Source organism: Anguilla rostrata, chromosome 2, assembly GCF_018555375.3.
Source record: "Anguilla rostrata isolate EN2019 chromosome 2, ASM1855537v3, whole genome shotgun sequence".
NCBI classification, from domain to species: Eukaryota; Metazoa; Chordata; class Actinopteri; order Anguilliformes; family Anguillidae; genus Anguilla; species Anguilla rostrata.
In genome coordinates this window covers 31,997,355-32,016,858 of record NC_057934.1, presented here as the reverse complement: position 1 = coordinate 32,016,858, position 19,504 = coordinate 31,997,355, and the positions used below count along the sequence as shown (strand labels likewise).

The 19,504-nt window shown below is 50.9% G+C and overlaps 1 protein-coding gene across 10 annotated transcripts in view; it reads left to right on the top strand.

Annotated features, from left to right (window-relative positions):
* LOC135247782 (SRC kinase signaling inhibitor 1-like) overlaps positions 1–19,504 on the top strand; it is a 150,514-nt gene that overhangs the window by 45,757 nt on the left and 85,253 nt on the right. The window contains exon 1 of one of the 10 annotated variants that reach the window (XM_064321608.1): positions 4,811–4,919. The exons of the other annotated variants lie outside the window; for them this stretch is intronic. The gene's annotated coding sequence lies outside the window, so the exon portion shown is untranslated. Of the gene's footprint in view, positions 1–4,810; positions 4,920–19,504 lie in introns of those variants that run through there. 10 annotated transcript variants of the gene reach the window in all.

Here is a 19,504-nt window from a genome sequence, read left to right as displayed (position 1 = left end):
AACTTAATATATGACAGAAATAAAATGAAAGGCTTATCGTCACACATTAAGAACAGGTATAAACAGAATAAATGGCAATTAGCAGTAGGACAGTATTTTTGGATTACCTGCTAGACATAGTAAGATATTGATAAGAAACAGTATGATAACAAAAGAAAAAAAGGAAAAAAAAGAATGGTTAAAGTTTGCCACAAGTGCAAAATGAATTCTAGTCAGCAGCCACCAGATGTAGCCACACCATGTTAGCAGCTTTTCCCAGCTTGGGGTAAATTTGTGAGAGTTAATTCCTAAAAAAAGGAGCTGATCTGTGCCTGCATCTGGCTCAGTACGAAGGAAGAGAATTAACGGAGATGCGCTTGCCTGTATTAACTTTAGCCTGTTTGTTTCATCGTGTTTTTGTGAGAGCAGAAGCGAAGGGCTTTGTTTTACGTTGTAATGCGACATTTAAGCAGCAATGCATCACGCTGCTTAAATGAATATTCAGAAATACGCGTTTAATGGCCTTCTGTCCCGATCTTCTCTTTCGAGTGGAACACGTGTTTTCAAGAATTGTAAACTGCATAACTATGCTAGGTTATAGGCAAGTAAAAAATGTAGAATTAAGTAAGCATGCAAATGATTTACTAACGTTTTGCAGATGTTTGTGGAAAGTGAAATCTTGGGAAACATGTTTGAAGAGGCAATTATAAAATCGCTTTTAACACTGACAAATTTAAAACGCAGCATGAATTGTGACGTGCTTCCCTTTTGTCATTTCTGCAACATTAATTTATTATAATCTGATTTCTGGTTAATTTCTCCTTCGGAAATGACAGCTTCGGTTTCAAATGTTTATATGATGGCCTTTAAGGAAACTAAATATATTGCAAAAATCCAGTTATGATAATATTATATCATTATGCAATTATAAATATATTTATGATTTCAGGAAAATATTGCAATATCTGCTTTGTATATTTATCCATATATAATGTATATACAAGTCAGCAATATCTTAGTTATATATTTAATTTAAACATATGTTCAGTATATTCCATTTTTGTAAAGGGGGACGTGCAGTAGGTTAGATTGATTCTTGTAACCATGGTTGAAAGACAACATGAATAGGACCCTGTTTCTCTTTCTCTAAAGCATGCTGGTGTGATCATCGTTGCCACACATCTTTGTACCGTCATATGTCGACAGGGTGATCCTCCCAAAAGGGGGATTTTGGTCAGCGGGGGTTGCCAGTTCCACACACGGGGTGGCTCTCTCTGATGGCTGTGCTCCTCTCAGCCCTCCAGGCGTCTGTGCTGTGCCTGCCGGGGGTGGGCTGTTCCCCCCCCACTGCGGAGTCCTCGCGAGGCGAGGCTCCAGCTTCAGCCCGGCGACGCCGCGCCGCCCCGCCGGCTCTCACCCGCGGCCCTCGCACCCTCACACCCGCGGTCCTCGTCCCGACATTTTAATTAGTCGCTACCCTTAATTAATCATTACGAATCTCTGGCGGACCGCAGAACGGAACGGAACGGAAGGCCCCCTGGCGTCGCGCGGCTCGGATACACGGCGTTCGTTCCAAAAATATCCCTTTTTTTAAAAAAAAGGGCCTTTCGGTTCGTTGTTTCCCAGACCGGCGTGCCCGTTTCCTTTTCTTGTTTTAATCGTGCGCGTTTTCTCCCCTTTGCCCCTCGAGGAGTCCTCGGCAGCCGCAAGGCTGCGCGTCGTTAACGCTCCGAGGCGCGTTTCTCACGGCAAAGGCAGGAGTCTGCTTGTGTGTAATTACACGGTGCCTAAACAGCCCTCCGGGGCCCTGCTCACCGCGTCTCAGACGTAATAGGAGGAGCGGCGACGAACCGTGAAAGGTGTTAAGCTGCGCCTGATGTATGGAATGGAGGCGCCGGAGGTGGGAAGCGAGGACGGGCGGAGGGGAGAGGAGAAGGAAGGCGGAGCTGGGAACGAGGAGCGTATGGGGAGAGGCGAAAAAGAACGGGAGTTCGGGCGGAGGGCCGTGCGGTCGGGAGGCGTCGATCTGGCGGCGAGCGAGGGGGATGAGGTGCGGCGTGTCGGCGAAGCGTCGGTAATTTGTGCTCCTGCTCGGGGTTTCTTGACGCGTGAACCTGCCTCTGTTGGGAACGCACATGCACACATTGACGTGGATTTTCTCCCTCTTACACTCATGCGCATGCACACTTGTTCCAAATCGGAAAAGACACGCACGCACATAGGCACATGTATTCATGTACACAGGTACATGCACATGCTCTCACGTGCACACACACACACACATGCACACACACACAGAGGCATGCATGCTCACACACACACATACACACACACACAGAGGCATGCATGCTCACACACACACACACACGCACACTCTCTCTCAATCTCTCTCTCGCCCTTTGTCAGACCAGCCATCAGCACCAGATGCACCGTCCCTGCCTCCCCCCCCCCCCCCCCACAATGCACCGCTCTCGCCGTCTGCCCTGCCATCCCGACAGCTCTGACAGAGAGCCCGACGCAGCGAGGTCGCCGGTCTGGAGGCGGCCGCCTCTTTCCAGCCATTAAAGGAGACCCGAAAAAGAGGGGGCAGTGAGCGCTGTGAGGGTTCCCATTCAGCGGGCCCACAATGGCCGCCTTTGTGACAGGCAGAGAGGAAAAAACAAGAGCTCCCTGGAAAAAAAAACACGGGGATCAGTCATGTTCATTGTCACTGCCCCCCCCCCCCCCCTCCTCACTCCCCCTCAGCCAGCGCAGCTCTTCAGTGCTCGGGGCTGTCGGAGCTCCCGTCAGAATTACGGCGCATTAGGAGGTCGGAGGTCGGCGCTGCTCCTGCGCGGGGCTGTTAAAAAACGGGGGAGCCGGCTCCGAGCGGGCAGCCGAGCGAGCGGCGCGCTCGGTTAGCGCCGCTAATGAGCTCGCCTCCGCCCGCCTGGAACAATGGCGCCGCGCCGCGCGCTTAACACTTCGCCTGACATTTGGGCCGCGTTCATTATCCCCGAGCAGCGTTTGCTAATGGCTGATAGTCACTTGATTCGTGCATATGGTTATTACTTTGTTGTGTGGAGCGCTCGTATTGCTGCGTTGTATGGGGAAGTGCGTACTGCATGGTGAAGGTGAAGGAGTGTGCTCATGTCACTGTGTTATATGGGGCAGTGCGTACTGCATGGTGGAGTGTGCTCATGTCACTGTGGTATATGGGGCAGTGCGTACTGCATGGTGGAGTGTGCTCATGTCACTGTGGTATATGGGGCAGCGCCTACTAAACGGTGGAGTGTGCTCATGTCTCTGTGTTATATGGGGCAGTGCGTACTGCATGGTGGAGTGTGCTCCTCACTGTGTTATATGGGGCAGTGCGTACTGCATGGTGGAGTGTGCTCATGTCACTGTGTTATATGGGGCAGTGCGTACTGCATGGTGAAGGTGGAGTGTGCTCATGTCACTGTGTTATATGGGGCAGTGCGTACTGCATGGTGGAGTGTGCTCATGTCACTGTGTTATATGGGGCAGTGCGTACTGCATGGTGGAGTGTGCTCATGTCACTGTGTTATATGGGGCAGTGCGTACTGCATGGTGGAGTGTGCTCATGTCACTGTGTTATATGGGGCAGTGCGTACTGCATGGTGGAGTGTGCTCCTCACTGTGTTATATGGGGCAGTGCGTACTGCATGGTGGAGTGTGCTCATGTCACTGTGTTATATGGGGCAGTGCGTACTGCATGGTGGAGTGTGCTCATGTCACTGTGTTATATGGGGCAGTGCGTACTGCATGGTGGAGTGTGCTCATGTCACTGTGTTATATGGGGCAGTGCGTACTGCATGGTGGAGTGTGCTCATGTCACTGTGTTATATGAGGCAGTGCGTACTGCATGGTGGAGTGTGCTCCTCACTGTGTTATATGGGGAAGTGCGTACTAAACGGTGTGTGCTCATGTCACTGTGTTATATGGGGTGGTGCGTACTGCATGGTGGAGTGTGCTCATGTCACTGTGTTATATGGGGCAGTGCGTACTGCATGGTGGAGTGTGCTCCTCACTGTGTTATATGGGGCAGTGCGTACTGCATGGTGGAGTGTGCTCCTCACTGTGTTATATGGGGCAGTGCGTACTGCATGGTGGAGTGTGCTCCTCACTGTGTTATATGGGGCAGTGCGTACTGCATGGTGGAGTGTGCTCCTCACTGTGTTATATGGGGCAGTGCGTACTGCATGGTGGAGTGTGCTCCTCACTGTGTTATATGGGGCAGTGCGTACTGCATGGTGGAGTGTGCTCATGTCACTGTGTTATATGGGGCGGTGCGTACTGCATGGTGGAGTGTGCTCACGTCCAGTTCCCTACATCATTCAGCGTGAGGAGGTGCGGATGCCTAGCAGCTACAGCGCAGACCCTGATCAGAGCGATGAGCGGTTTTGCAGGGATGGACTGGAGTGAGATAGACAAGCTGGGACACTCGACCGGACAGGACGGGAGAGAGACAATGTGAGGAGCTGGCAGATTTCTGCGCTTCTCTCTCTTCTGCCCCGATTTTCGCTCACCCCGTCCTCTCCCGTCGTCTCCTCCCTCCTTCAGCTTTTAACTCCGACATTCCATTCATTTCCGTACCTTTTTTTTCTTTTTCGCCGAAATTCATTTCCCAATTCGGCTCAATTCATTGTCGTTTCCCCGCCTCTAGCTTTGTACTACACTACCCACTTTCGGTTCCTTTTACACTGTCTTCTCCTCCCTCTTGGCCTGCTTCCTCCCCTCCCTCCCTCTCTCTCTTCGTCTCAATCCCTCCCTCCCTTCCGCGGCCCCCCCCCCCCCTCCTCTCTTGCTCTCTCTCTCCTCTCGCGTCTCGGTGAATCTCTTCAGTCAGCGTCGGAGCTGAGGGGCTGAGGGACGGATGGAGAGAACGTGACGGTGACCGGGAGGAGAGAGGACGGAGAGGTGGCAGTGGAAGGAACCAGGTGGGATAGGACGTAGTTCCCCCCTGTCTCTCTCTCTTTCGGTTGTTCTCCCCCCCCCCCCCTTTTTGACGGCACGCGGCTCCTCGTTCCTGCGATCGCGCCCGCTTGCTTCTCGTTCCTCTCGCTCCTCGGCGTTGCGTTCTGTGCTCCAGCGTCGAGTTGGGGGACGCCGCTCGTGTTCCTCTGAGCGCTGCTCGACGTGCGTTTTCGCGCCGGCGATTTCTCGGCGTGTGCGTGCGCCTGCCCCCACCCGTCCGCCCGTCAGTCTGTCGCTCTTCCCGCCTACGCTACGCGCTGTCGCGGCCCGGTCTGCGCGCCGGATGGGGTCGGGGTCCCGCGTCGCGTTCCTCCGCCGCCTCTTACAGGCGGAGGAAGCCTCGTACTGGGCCGCGGAGAGGGGCAGGGCAGAGTTGGGGATGGCGAGGGCCTGTGGGGACGTTGTCACGACGGGACGGGTTCCGCCTCAGGTTCTTGGAACTGCGCTGGGCCGCGCCGCGGCGTCTCGGCTGCTCTGTTAGTTCGGTCCTTGTCGCGTTACGCTGTTGGATGCTGCTGAGGACTGTCACTGAGGGCGAAGGGTGGGAGACGTGCTGTAGGAAGAGAGGCGCAGGGAGGAGATGTACGGGCGCTCGGCGGACAGCCCCGAGCCGGTTGGCCGTAAACCTGCCTTTCCCCTCTCCGCGAACGCGCCTCCGTCGCCGCGACAGCCGGAGGACCCCGTGCCGCGGTAGCGCGCCCGCCGCCGCCGCTGAGCACCGCGGCTAGCCCGGAAGGGGATAACGCAGACAGGTTGGGAAAACCCGCTCGCTCCCGATCGCTAATTAGCCGGGCTTCGCTTCCTCGTCCCCCGTCCCGTCGCCAGGCGTCGTCACGCGGAGAACACAGCCTTCCGGAGCAGCGCCGCGCGCTAACCGCTCGCTCCGCGCCGAGCCGTAACGGCTGAAGTGATTTAAGCGCTGCGGGCGCTCGGTGTGCTTTTCCTGGGCTGCGGCAGTCCTCCCTGGCGCAGCACGCCGGGCTCTGTGCCTGCTCGCGCGCGCGCCTCGGCTCTCCGCTCGCTGCTCTCTGTGGGGGGAGGCTCCGCGGTCACATGGGCGGTCAGCCCTGCCTGGTCGCTGGTTAGCCTCCGTTCAGGAAAGTCAATGAAGTGCACAGCTCTCGCTGCTGTCTTTCTTATTGCGGGCGGTTTCCGTTTAACTGAGGGTTGTTCACGTAATTTATTTCCCCACCCACTGAGTAGATATGAACACGATGTGATTCGCAAGCCCTTCCGGTTCGGGAAAGTGACAGAGGGCTCGCCGAATTGCTGGCCCGCCTCGCCGGACCTGGAGTGCGCGGGGAACCCGCCCCGCCCCCCGAAACCGTCGGAGACGAGCGACTGGAGCGGCGGCGGGCGGCGCTAGCTCGCATTTCCGAGCATCGGAGGGGAAGAGGACGGGGGTCGGATCAGTAGCTGTGGCTGCGGTGGGTGGGGGGGAGCGGGAAGCCTCTTTCCCGCCCTTTCTCCGGCGGCCCTCCTCCCGCCTGCCGTGGGCGGGGCTTAACCCGCTCCGTCGAACGGCGTCTCGTTTCATCTCCGCGCCCCCCCATCGGGTCCTCGCCGCCCCCCTCGTTAGGCGATCAAATTGGAATTTAATTTGAGCGGCGGCGAGGGAACGGGAGCTGAGGAGTGCTCCCGGTTCTGCTCCCGGTTCTGCCCCCTGTTTCTGCCCCCGGTTCTGCTCCCGGTTCTGCCCCCGGTTCTGCTCCCGGTTCTGCCCTCGGTTCTGCGCGAACGCCACGGCCGCCAGTCTCCCGGAGAGAGAGAGGGCCTTATCGCTCTCTCTCTCTTTATTTCTATCTCTCCTCCTCCTTCTCTGAGTCCGTTTCCTTCCGTGTCCATTTGGGTCTGCACTGAGAGCATCCTAGCTCTCTCAATCATCATTCGCCCGCCCTTCCTGGCCTTGCTGCACCTCCCGCGTTCAGTTTCCAGAGACCCGGACGCTTGCCAGTTGTGAGGCTGCGGACTAAGTATGTATTTGTAAAGCTGCGCCGCGTGAGACCGTCTGAATAAATCATCGTCCGATCCGAGCCGTCACTGAGGATCAGGTGACCGGGGCCTGTGCATGTGAGTGTATGGGGTGGTGCTGCAGCGTGTGCTACAACCACAAAGGTGGCATGTCACCGTGCAGGAGGGGAGGGCGGGTGGGGGGGGCGGAGACAGGCCCAAAGCCACCCTGACGTGACGCCCGTGACGACCGCAGACCCCCCCCCCCCCCGAAACCGGGCAGGGGGCCCGGGTGCGCGCGACAGCTGTTCCCGCCTGTCATGCGCAGCTGCAGCTTTACTGGCACCGGAAGGAGGGAATAAAGGAGGGAAGGAGGGAGAAGGAGGGAGATGGAGGGCTCGCACCGGAGAGGCTGAAGGGGCAGCGGAGTGGAGCTGCCGGCTCTCGTTAGGGAGGCGCTGCGGAACGGGTCCCCGCGGAAACGGCTCCAGGGGCCGCCGCTGGGGCGCGGTGGGCGGAGTCGACCGGCCGCTTCGTCCGCCAATCTCGAGACTGCGATGACTGTTAGAGAGGGCGGCAGTGTGGCACAGTGGGTAAGGAACTGGGCTTGTAACCGAAAGGTCACAGGTTCGATCCCTGGGTAGGACACTGCCGTTGTACCCTTGAGCAAGACACTTAACCTCCAATGCTTCAGTATATATCCAGCTGTGTAAATGGATACAGTGTAAGTCGCTCTGGATAAGAGCGTCTGCTACATGCCTGTAATGTAATGAGTAAGGAGTACGGGGCGGGGAGAGGCCAGAAAGGGAGATGATGGAGAGATGGGAATGGCGTGTGGGGATAGAAGAAGAAAGAGTGAGAGGAAGTAGGAGAGAAAGAGAGGAAGAAAGAGAGAGAGAGAGAGAGAGAGAGAGAGGGTTGCATGTGGACCGCAGATAGGGGCATTGTCGGGTGGCGGCGGGCGATTCGAACCCGCTCCCCCGCCCGCCTCTCAGCGGCGCAGACGGTGGTGGCTGACCCGGCTGCCTGTCACGGGCCAGCGCAGATCCCCCCCCCCCCCCGCTGCCACCTGTTGAAGCGCTCGGCTGTGGAAACACAAGCCGTCAGACGGGCTCTCAGCGGGGGGGGGCGCTAGCACCAGCACCAGCGCAGGCATCCGGCAGCTCTCTCTCTCCGCGGATAACCAGCTGCTTTGGGCTATGAGCACGTCCGCGCGCCGGGAGACGGAGACACACCGCTAGTGTGTGTCATGAGATGAATCACACAAGAGGGGTCAGGAAGGTAAGGAGCAGGATGATGTCATCTGGAGAGGATGCAGAGAATAGCGAGGATAGCGAGCAGAGAGAGAGAGTGAGAGAGGGAAAAAAAAAACCCCCGATGTTGTTTTTTAAGAGGGTACTGCGTTCAGCCTTTTTACAGACCGCAGGGCAAGTGGGTCTGAAATATAGTGCACTGTCACCGAGGCTCTGATGTGGAAAAGACGGATGATCTCCGCCAACAGAAATGAACCCACGGCTGGAAATGAAATAAAGCCCAAGGAGGAGCAGGCAGAGAGAGAGAGAGAGAGAGAGAAAGACGGAGAAAGAGGGAAAAAGGGAGAAAGAGAGAGCGAGAAGGGTAATATATGGAGTGAATATGGGGAGAGCTGGAGGAGGAGGAGGAGGAGGAGGAGGAGAGGAACGGACGGAATCGCGGTTGAGGGAATACCGGCAGACCTAATGGAGGAATGTTTACCTGATTTACCGGGCTGCTAATGCCAGCCTGTCTTCCTGTCACCCCCCCCCCACTTCCTGTGTTTTATGGCGAACGTATGCGGGCTTCCTGTTCGACCGCAGATTAAGAGAGGGGTGCGTGAGCACTGAGTGATGGGAGGTATGGGGGGGGGTACGGGAGGGGGGGGGGGGTGTAGGAAATGAGAGAGAGGGCCACACGAGGGAGAGCCCGATCGAGAGGGATGGGGGCGGTAGTATTTACCGGGAGGAGGCCTCAAAAAGGAGCCTACGACCGAGACGAAGGCGGGCGGAGGGGGGGGAAAAGAGCGTGATCGATGTCTTCCGAATCGCGGGGGGGTCGATGCCTCCTTTCCGGCGCGAACCGAGCGTTTCCTTGGCACGGGCGGCCCGGCGAGGCTCGATATTTGTCTTCCCGGAGCCGAGAGAGAGAGAGAGAGAGAGAGAGAGAGAGAGCGCGGCGGAGGGAAGTGCCAGAGCACCGGGGCCGGGGAGGGACTGAGGAATAGAAAACTCTCGTCTTTCACCAGCCGGGGCCCGGGAGCCCGAGAGAGATTAGACTGAATAATTTATGCCCGGCGCTCCGCACTTTCAGTTTGAATCAATATTCATCGGACAGCGTCGGAATTTTTTAAAGGATCAGTGTTTATTTTTTTACACCGCCGCGTGTTCATTTTATGCGATGACATCAAAGAACGCGTGTCGTAGCGTTAATAGCGGGAAGGCAATGCGGAGTCCGTTTGTACTCTTTTGGTGTTGTGGAAATTTTTTGAGCAACAACATTCAATATAGTTTAGTCAAACTAAACTAACAGTTTAGTTCATTCATTCGTTTATTCGTTCAAACAAAAGTTTGTGCGTAATTTTTTGCTCTTTCTCTCTCTGTTCCTTCAGAACTGAGTCTGAGCCCAAAACATTTTGGATGATTTAACAGATGGAGACTAGGGAAGTAAGTAAAGCTAAAATTATGTGGCTTTTCATCCGCACTTTTTTTGGCCACTGTGTTTACATGAAAACTTTTATCATTTAAATGATATGAAGTTTCTGCTGAGGCACATCCCCCATGTCCCTCCATTGCTCATAACTCATGTGAAATTAAGCTGTCTTGTCCATCAGAGGTGCTTTTTAGCATTTTAAACACGGGCTATAACAGAAAAATGCCTGAGGAATATATTACATGACATGCTGATTTGGGAAGATGCACCGAGCGATCGTATTTCAATGATAGTAGGTGTACTCAGGGAATAGTATTTTAGATGTAAAATGTACACGTGATACTTAGGTGCGCTAGGTCTGGTTGTCCCATCTTCCCTCCTCAATCATTGGTCCTGACTCAAATAAATTCATAGATTTTCTAGGTCCAGATCACGAGTGACTAAATATCTGTAATAAATACAAGCAATTGTCCTTGAAAGTAACATGTTAGCTTATGTGTGAATATGTGGGGAGCATTTAGGTTCACAGAAGAACGAGCTGGTGGAGACATTTATATCCCACTTTGAGACTGAAGAATAGACTTAAAACCTGTAGTCATTTTATATGGGAATTTTATGTGGTATGTATTCATTTTATATGGTATTGCTCAGTAAAACTGTGCAATCCAATCTGCTATGTGTTTTCCCATTAATTTTAAAAGATTCTAAAATTAATTTTTACAGGCCGTAGTGCTGGAAAGAAAGAAATTATCCGGGCCTACTTATAGTCCTGGCTGTGGTAATCAGCTTCATTATTAATGAATGTTTCTGAAAGCACTCTGTGGAAAGTTCCGGTGCTTTCTTTTGACGTACGCTCACCCGTTTTCTCCTGTAGTCTGTCCAAACTCCCAATTATTTTTTTACTCCCTCTCTCCCACTTCTCACTGTTGCACGCCGGAAAGACAGCAGCCCCAGTTCCACTCACTTTTCCTCCCTCACACACTCTCTCCTTCCTCTCTCAAAGTTCTTTCCCCCAACAATTTTACTCCTGCTGTCAAATTGTTCTCAGACCTACCCCACCCACCCCCCATCCTGCTCTGTGTTGTGCTTCCTGGACCCTGTAGTGGGCGTGACTGGGCCCTTACTTTCCCGGATTACCTCCCCTTGATGTGCACTGTGTTCCAGCTTCTCACAGCAGTGAAGCCCAAAATCATTTTCACACTGCCATCACTTTTGCCCTGACACCCATTAATAAACATGGGGGTCTGAAGGTGGCTGTCAGATGGAATCCAGTCAATCTAGAATCTAATTCTTACCATAGAGTGCTGAGAGCCCTACAAAGGGATACCTGTATGACTGCAGTGCCACCTAGGGAGGGAGGGACCCAGTAGGGAGGGTACTTCCTACCTCATCGCGTAAGAGTCCTCTGCTTGATTTATTTGACAGGCAGTCCCCTGGGCCAATGCGCCGCTTAGGCTCAAGAGTGAAAATAATAAGCAGGCTGCGGATTGGAGGATGCGCTCGGTAAGCTACGCCCTCCTGAAATAACACAGGATGTTGCACCTATAGGCCCGCTAATACGCTTTGGCATTATAAATCTGGAGAAAAGGAAATATAGAGGATTGAGCGTTAAAAAAATAAGAAAATGGGCTAGAGGATTAGCATACTGACGGATCTTCGAAAACTGCTGTATGAAACAGCTGCAAGTGCCCGTCCACCTGGCTGTTCTCACGAAATTGATCCGGGTGCCTGCAAACAACGGCCCTTCGGGGAGTAATCACGCGTGATTGATCGACACGCTTCCACAGGACGCTGCTCAATCGGCGCAGACCCTCCGACAGGATTGATCGAGGACCGCCGTTCGGTAGGAAATGATAAAACCGCGACAGAATCGCGCCTCGCGCAGCACGGCAAAATGGCACGTTTCCTGGGATTCTAGGCGGCGAATGTCGAAGCGGGCTTTCTCGACATGTGCTGCGGTGTCAAACACGAAGGCCTCGTGAGGGAGCGTTGAGCGGCGCGTGGCAGACGGGCATCGACAAGAGGAATTTTTTGTGGGCGCGTGCGTGCGGTTGTGTAAAGCCGTGTAGAAATCCTGCGCGCAAAAGTATAGAAAACTTGTGTATGTACTTATCTTAAGGATCTCATTTCATCCTGGGTCCTCTCCGTGCTTGATTTATGCAGACTGTAAAGAGAGTGTGCAGAAGTCTGTAGCATTTTCCAAACCTGCTGCAGTAAGCTTGTTGTGGGTAAAACTTTTTTTATGGAAAGGCCGAATTCTTTTAAGACCTGACTGATGAGCACTAAATTTTAAACAGCAAAAAGGCTGGATTATAAGGTTCCTTCGGGTTCTTCGGTTTCCTCCCACAGTCCAAAGAGATGCAGGTAGGCTAATTGGAGACTCTAAATTGCCCATAGGTACGAATGTGGGAGTGAATGGTGTGTGTGTGTGTGTCCTGCGATAGATTGGCGTCTTATCCGGGGTGCATTCCTGCCTCTCGCCCAATGCATGCTAGGATAGGCTCCAGCACCCCCAGTGACCCTGCTCGGGATAAGCGGGTATAGATGATGGATGGACGGACGGATGGATGGACGGATGGATGGATGGATGGATGGATGGATGGATGGATTATAAGGTCCAAGTGTCTCCCTCGTCTTCTAAATGAACAGTGTCGCTTAATGCTTACAGGTCTGACGTTGAACTTTTACAGCGGTAGCACACAAGATCATTACTGATCAGGTACGGTTGTCTTGGAACAAGCATTTTGATTCTGCGTGATGTCTGACTCCTCTTCGTGACGTACGGGTGCGTTAACATGAGCAAAAGACAGGCAGAAGCTACCTGTCAACCCCTGGGGGAGGGGACTGCATGAAATATATGCCATCTTACCCCTGTGATGCCGAAAATTCCTGGAAAGAAAAGCGTGGGGGATGAAATCCTTTGGAAAGAGAATGCGATGTGTGAAAAGGACAGCGTGTGGGAGTTGTGGAGGGGTTTAACCCTTTAAGGTGTAAGATCACAAATGCGTGATTAGAATGCTCTTCACTGAACATTCTAAAGCTGATGTAACAATCATTACCGATATAAATATTCGAAATGCTTTAAATATGAGAAGTTTCTAGAACTAAAAACTCTGACTTTAAATATAAAAATTTAAAAAATTCCAAAAAACCTGCTCTTCAAAGGTTTCAGGTGTGAGATCACAAATATGTTATTAGAATGCTTTTTACTGAACATTTTAATGCTGATGTAACAATCACTACTGGCAATTGAAAGCACTGGAGTGCTAGAACACTGTGTTCTAGAACAACATTTCAAAAAGTCCTACTCTTCAAAGGGTTAAAAAGGGAAGACTGAAGATGGCAGGAAGGGAGGGCAAGATCTGTGTTTTACCGGCATAAATGCACCGCGCCCAAAGTGAATTTCCATTTCAAAAGGCAAAACAGGACGGCAGGCTGTGTTCGCTCCTGCACGCCAGTGCATCTCCGATGATGTCAGAAGGCCAAGCCACCCTGCGGGGGAAGTGGTCACAGTTCCCGGGTTACCCAGCAGGCCTTGCGCACGGTGATGTTTAGTATGAACGTGCCTCCCATGAGCAGTGTGATTTTTGATGTGAAATTTAAATGGCTGTGTGTGTTTCTACAATTCTGTGGTATAAATCAACCAGTGTAAATCGTGCCACCAAGTGTTACAGCTTGTTAAATAGATAATGCTGTACAATTTGTAGTAAAGTCGATCAGACACAGTCTGCAATTCTCAAATGTGCCGTGTGGCTACAGAATGAGCTCATAGTTACAGAAATTTGTAATTCCAGTATGCCTGGGGTCCCTTATTCCTGGACAGGTGGAACATTACAGAACTGAATGCTGAAAAGAAACAGTAAATGACTAAGTAAAAAGTTATTGAGTTAATATATATGGTGGGTGTGGGCGTGTGTGCCTGTGTGTGTGTGTGTGTGAGCGTGCGTGTGTGTGTAGGGGGCGGTGTGTGTGCATGTGTGTGTGTCTGCATGTATGCGTGCGTGTGTCTGCATGTGTACTTGCGTGTGTGTGCGTGTGCGCCTGTGTATGCGTGTGTGTGTGTGGGGGGGTGTGTGTGCATGCGTGCATGCGTGTGTGTGTGTCTGCATGTGTCATGCATGTGTGTGTGCGAGAATGCATGTGTGTGTGTGTCTGCATGTGTCGTGCGTGTGTGTGTGTGGGTGGCGTGTGTGTGTGTGCATGCGTGTGTGTGTGTGTCGAGAATGCATGTGTGTGTGTGTGTGTGTGTGGTGATGTGCAGTGTGTGTGCTGTGTTGTGTGTGTGCTGGTGTGTGCATGCTGTGTGTGTGTTGTGTGTCTGCATGTGTGCGTGCGTGTGTATGTGCGAGAATGCATGTGTCTGTGCGTGTGTGTGTGTGCTTGTGTGTGTTGTGTGTGTAGGGTCATGTCCCTGCTGGAGATGCATGGATGTGCTGATGTGCACTGGTGCCGTGGGACGGTGCAGTGCGGCTGCAGCTGCAGTCTTGTGGAGCCGAGAGGCCCGGCTGCTGAGAGGGATTTGACGGAACCGTGACCAGGAGGATTAGGATCAGTGACATCAAAGGCGGCCAGGGGCCACCTGGGGCCACAGGTTTACTGCAGCCACCGGGGACCCTCTGCACTGAATAAGTTTAATGTCATAAGCCTCTCTCTCTCTCCCCCTCTCTCCTCTCACTCACTGTCTCTGTGCCTGTCTTCCTCTTTTCAGCTCCGTTCCCTCTATCTCCGTAATTTTCCCTTCCCTTCCCTCATCGCTCTCTGTTCCCCGGCTCCTCTCTCTCACTCCCGCTCCGCGCACAGCACTCAGCCCTCTGAGCCACAGATTCGGTCCAGTGATTCTGCTTACCAGCGCATATGGAAATCAGGTCATAGAGGCAGGAGGGGCTCAGATGAATACTGAGTAGGAGCAAAGGAGGAAGGGGAACAGGTTAGCTCAGCCAAGGAGTGATGGAGAAAGAGAGAGAGAGTGAGCGAGAGAGAGAAGCCAACTTTTTCTTTTATAACCCTTTAGTGAGTCTGTAGGTAAAGAGCAAGATTATTTCCAGATCTCATTTTATTCATTCTACCCTCTCAATTTCTCACCAAACCAAACAGGAAAAATTACAATATGAATAAACAAACCAAAAAAAGAACAACAAAGGTTTTCCTATTGGTATCAAACATAGTCTTTACAGTCTGTTTGTACCTCAGCTATGTGAAAATCCACATAATAAATGACACCACCAATTTTCAACACAGAGAGAGACAAAGACAGACAGAGAGAGTGAGAGAGAGAGAGCATGAGTGCCTAGCATTTAATACACAATGATTCAGTCACAATTCAGCAAGTCAATACCCCTCCAGCAGTGCATTATTGTTGTTGGTTGACTAGGATTTGATGTAAGCTTCCTTTCACTATATGACTCAAAATCGTAGCTTTGCTTGAATAATGGCTGAGATTCTCTTGGTTGACCTTCATTTATTCAAGGTTATTTTTTGACTTAGAAATTGTAACCTTACCATGTACCTAATCAATCAATGGATTTGTTGACTTAGTAGTTGTATTATTCATCATAGCATAGAATTAAGCCCTGCACAATATCCCCTGCAGCATGTATGAATATGAATCCCCACAGAGGTCATGTGACCAGACTGGCTCTCACATTAATGCACCAGTGCATACTGTCATGCATTAGGCTGTGATCAATGAGACATAGTCAATAAACAGAATGGAATCAATCCGGACAGATACATAGTTCAAGTCACAAAACTGACTGTAATCTTTGGTTTTACAGGCTTTTGCTAAGCACTGTTTGAGCAGCATTTGGTTGTGGCTGGTATTCTAAGTCCAGGTAGCTGAACTTACCACGAAGATGCATTTATACTACGTGTATTTATGCTTTCAAAAGAAATTCAGTGAAGATGAATGTTGAATACCACATTAAGGTTAAGTTCATTTGGAAGGTGTTCTCATCTTCTGCTGCATTGGAATAGTGTTGGATGATTTTGCATGTAACCTGTCATATGTGTACACCAGGTCATGTATGTGTGTATGATCTTGCAACAAGTATGTTGAAAACCTGGTTGCAAGTGGGTTCATGACCAGGTCATGAGTTTGTATATGACCCGGTCACGAGTGTGTGTAACCATGTCATGATTATTTATGTAACCTGGTCGTGTGTGTATGGCCTTGGAACAAATATGTTGCTGACCTGGTTTCAAGATTACTCACAGCTAGGCCATGACCTCATCCAGTAGTGGCATTGGGTCCAAACATGGGTGTACTGGAGAAATGTGTGTGTGGACCGAGGAGGAGAGGGAGCAGTGGGGGGGGCGATTGCAATCACAAACTCGGGGGTGGGAAATCTCTCATTTTTGGCTGTACCATCAAAAACTGTGTACGCACGACACCCAGGATGCAGCACGCTGCCGCCGGAGACCCGGTCGTGAACGTTGGTACGACCTGGTTACGAATGCGTTGATGACCCGACTGCGCACGTGTCAACGGCCTCACTCTGAGCATGTGCACGACACGGGTGGATAACAGGCGGCTCTCTCTCTCTCTCCCTCTCCTCCCTCTCTCTCCCTCTCTCTCTCCCTCTCTCCTCTCTTTCTCTCTCTCTCTCTCCCCTCTCTCTCTCTCTCTCTCTCTCTCTCTCATCATCCTCGCTCCAGTAAAGCCGGTCCCCAGCAGCCATTAGCCGTGCCGTGCAGCTACGGCAGCCGATTTAGCCGGGGGTGGGGGGGGGGGGGGTTCTGAACAGAGGCAATTACAGAGCGGGCCCACCGGGGACCGCCGACATCAGCACCGCGAGCTTTACCGCCGCGCGACGGGCGCCGCGCCTCTCTCTCTCTCTCTCTTCAGAAACGCGCCTCTTCTCTCGCACTTCGCGGCTCGTGTTCAGACGAGCCCCTTGATCTGTCTTTTTTTCTCGCCAAACGACAGGGTGTTGCGGGACCGTCTGCGCACACGAAAGCACGGGGAGAGGCTGACGAAACCGTGCCTCCTCGCCTCGCGTCGCCTCGCCTCCGTCAGCCTGCGCCTTAAACGAAAAGCTCGCGTCCTGCGTGGGGGAACTGAACAGACTGTCGTTAGAACCAATCTGCCCCGCTGCGGAACGTCTAGCCCGTTTCCAGGGAAACAGGTTTCTTCGGTTAATGCAAATTTGAATTTCTTTTCTTCTTTTAATTTAGCAACTTTCAGCCGGCGATTTTGAATTGAGCGCTTAATGCAAACCCCGTTTCGACTTAAACCTGAACGGTATATCCATTTTCCTAGACTGTTGATTTCAAAGATGCTAGAAAGCAGAGCATCGGGTATTTGTCTAGGTATCAGGTGATAGTCTGTGAAAACGGAGAGGCCTTTGCTATTAGAGCGTGAAACCAACAGCAGGTTTTAAACACATCAGGATGATATACTATTCAATGAATAACTGGCTCCAAATGTTGGATGACTTTGTGAAGGTTCAGTTTCAGAAGGACCTAACAGATTGGGAAAAGAGAATGTACAGAACTTTGAAAGTACACCAATTTAAAGAAAAGTAATGCTTCACAGATCAGAACCATTATTTCAGAGAATATTAAGGGAACCATATTTTTAAATAGGCCAATCCCATATTGTAGCTCTAAACCTTAAGTGAAGTTTTTTTTTGGAACAGTGGGCTTTTCAATCTCATTTGACTGTTAAGAATTATTTTCCCCTTTCCAAACATCTTCTTTTCACTGACGCACTATGTTTGGGTCCTTCTGCAAAGTGCTCGATTTTGTTGCGAGACCTCTTAGTGTCACTCCTGGCTGCCACACACACTGGTATTTTTTGAGCAATGAAAGGTGTGACACATTTAGTGCACCCCATGTCATAGTAGTGATGAAAAAGGAGCTTGATAAAGCATGATTGATCCATATGGCTTCATGGCCTTTGGGTTGACTTGTAACTTTAGTGACTTCGAGGTCTATATCGCTGAAGTTCTAGTGTAAATCAAGGCGTCTCTCCCTCGCTGGCGCGGTGCCAGGCAGCCAAACATTGTGAAACTGATATGAGCCAGACGGAGGGGGGACTCTGTTCACGGTGGCGTCTGGGAAACAAAGATTGCGGTATAACAGCGGCGAAGCAGGGAGGAAGAGTTCAGTTCGGTTCTGCTTGGAACAAAACAATTGAATAAGAAGTGTTCCCTCTCCCTGCGAGACTTCATCTGGACTGTCCCCTCGTTCCCCTCCCCGCCCCCCCCCCCCGCGCTGAGCCAGCAGATGTCCTGCAGTTTGAAGTGTTAATCAACGTGCATGCATGCATTCAGAACACGTTTTTACCTCAGAAGATGAGTTAGCCAAGCAGCTTACACTGACCCAGGCCACTGGAGCCCTGCCAGATTCCCTAATAACTTTCTCTGTTCTCTCTCTCTCTCTCTCTCTCCCCCCCATCTCTCTCTCTCTCTATCTCTCTCTCTCTCTAAGCAGAAATTGGTTCATAATGGCATGCTCAGTGGATAGGGCCTGGGTATCTCCATCATTGTGATTTCATGTCGAGCTCCGGTTTGGTTTGCTACCTGTGCAATGCCTCTTTGCCTCTATCTGAAGACTGACAGTGGCAGAATTGAATTGCCTCACACACGTTTCACCGTAAATGAGAAGCTTTCATTGGGAATCTTCCCTTCAATGGTAGGGAGTGACTGGTCAAGATGCAGCATAATTAGGTATTGCGGTATACAATCTATGGGCAAGTACACATTTGTATGACGGCTTGACTGAATAGTTCTGAGTGGCTGGGAGGTGAGCATTATTTGTCCATATACCCATATATGAAATAGCGCTGGCAAAAAATCTCCATTCCAAATTTATGTGCATCAACGGTCTGACTCAATGAAACAAGCAATGTTGAATGACTGTAGAGAGTAGCTAGTCTATTTATAGCTTGACTACGCTTATAGTTCAGCCTCTGTTTTGAATATACATTATAAGACCAAAAGTATCTGGACACCCCTTAGTCTGGGGTTGTTTTTCATGGTTTGGACAAAGCTGTTGAATTCTAGTGAAGGAAAATCTTAAGGCTACAGCATGCAATGACATTCTAGATGATTCTGTGCTTCCCCAACAGTTTTAGGAAGGCTCTTTCCTGTTTCAGCATGACAGTGAACCTGGGCACACAGCGAGGTCCATATAGTAATGGTTTTGTCAAGAACGGGGTGGAGTAACTTGATTGGCCTGCACAGAGCCCTATCCTCAACCCCTTCCAACACCTTCGGGATAAATTAGGAAGCCAACTGTGAGCCTGGCCTAATCGCCCATTCAGTGCCCAACCTCACTAATGCTCTTCTGGCTGAATGGAAGCAAATCTCTGCATCAGTGCTCCAACATCTTCCCAGAAGAGTGGAGGTTGTTATAGCACTAAAGGCTGGACCAACTCCATATTAATGCCGATTAATGGATGAGATGATGTAGCCTATGTCCACACACTTTTGGCCATATAGCTATCCGTGTTAGCTGTGAGACCATTTTGACCTAAAACCAAATTGAATTTTAATATTACTCACATGATGTGAGTGACAGGATAACCTAGCATAAAGCTAGATTGCTACAGTATCTAGCTTTGATTATAATTATGCTTTTTGTTGGTAAGCCGCTGCATAAGCTGGATAATGACTGAGTGACTGAGCATTATGCAGTTTGAATGCCCTTCGCCTTGGGCAGTTTTACTACTGTACTTCTGCTTCGGGCATTCATACTGTGTAATGCCCAGCCCCTCGGTCAGTGCACTTCGTGTACACTTAGTGTACCCCTGAACAAATGTATTTATCCAAGTGTTGCAATTTGTTCATTTTGTGTATGTTTTCATTAATGTCAGCAACCACTGAATTTATAACGTTGTGTAGGAAAATAAAATTTGAATGCAAGCCTAGACATGACTAGACGTTAAGAACAAAACTGTGGGTTTGAATTTCTTAGACTGTCAAATAATGAA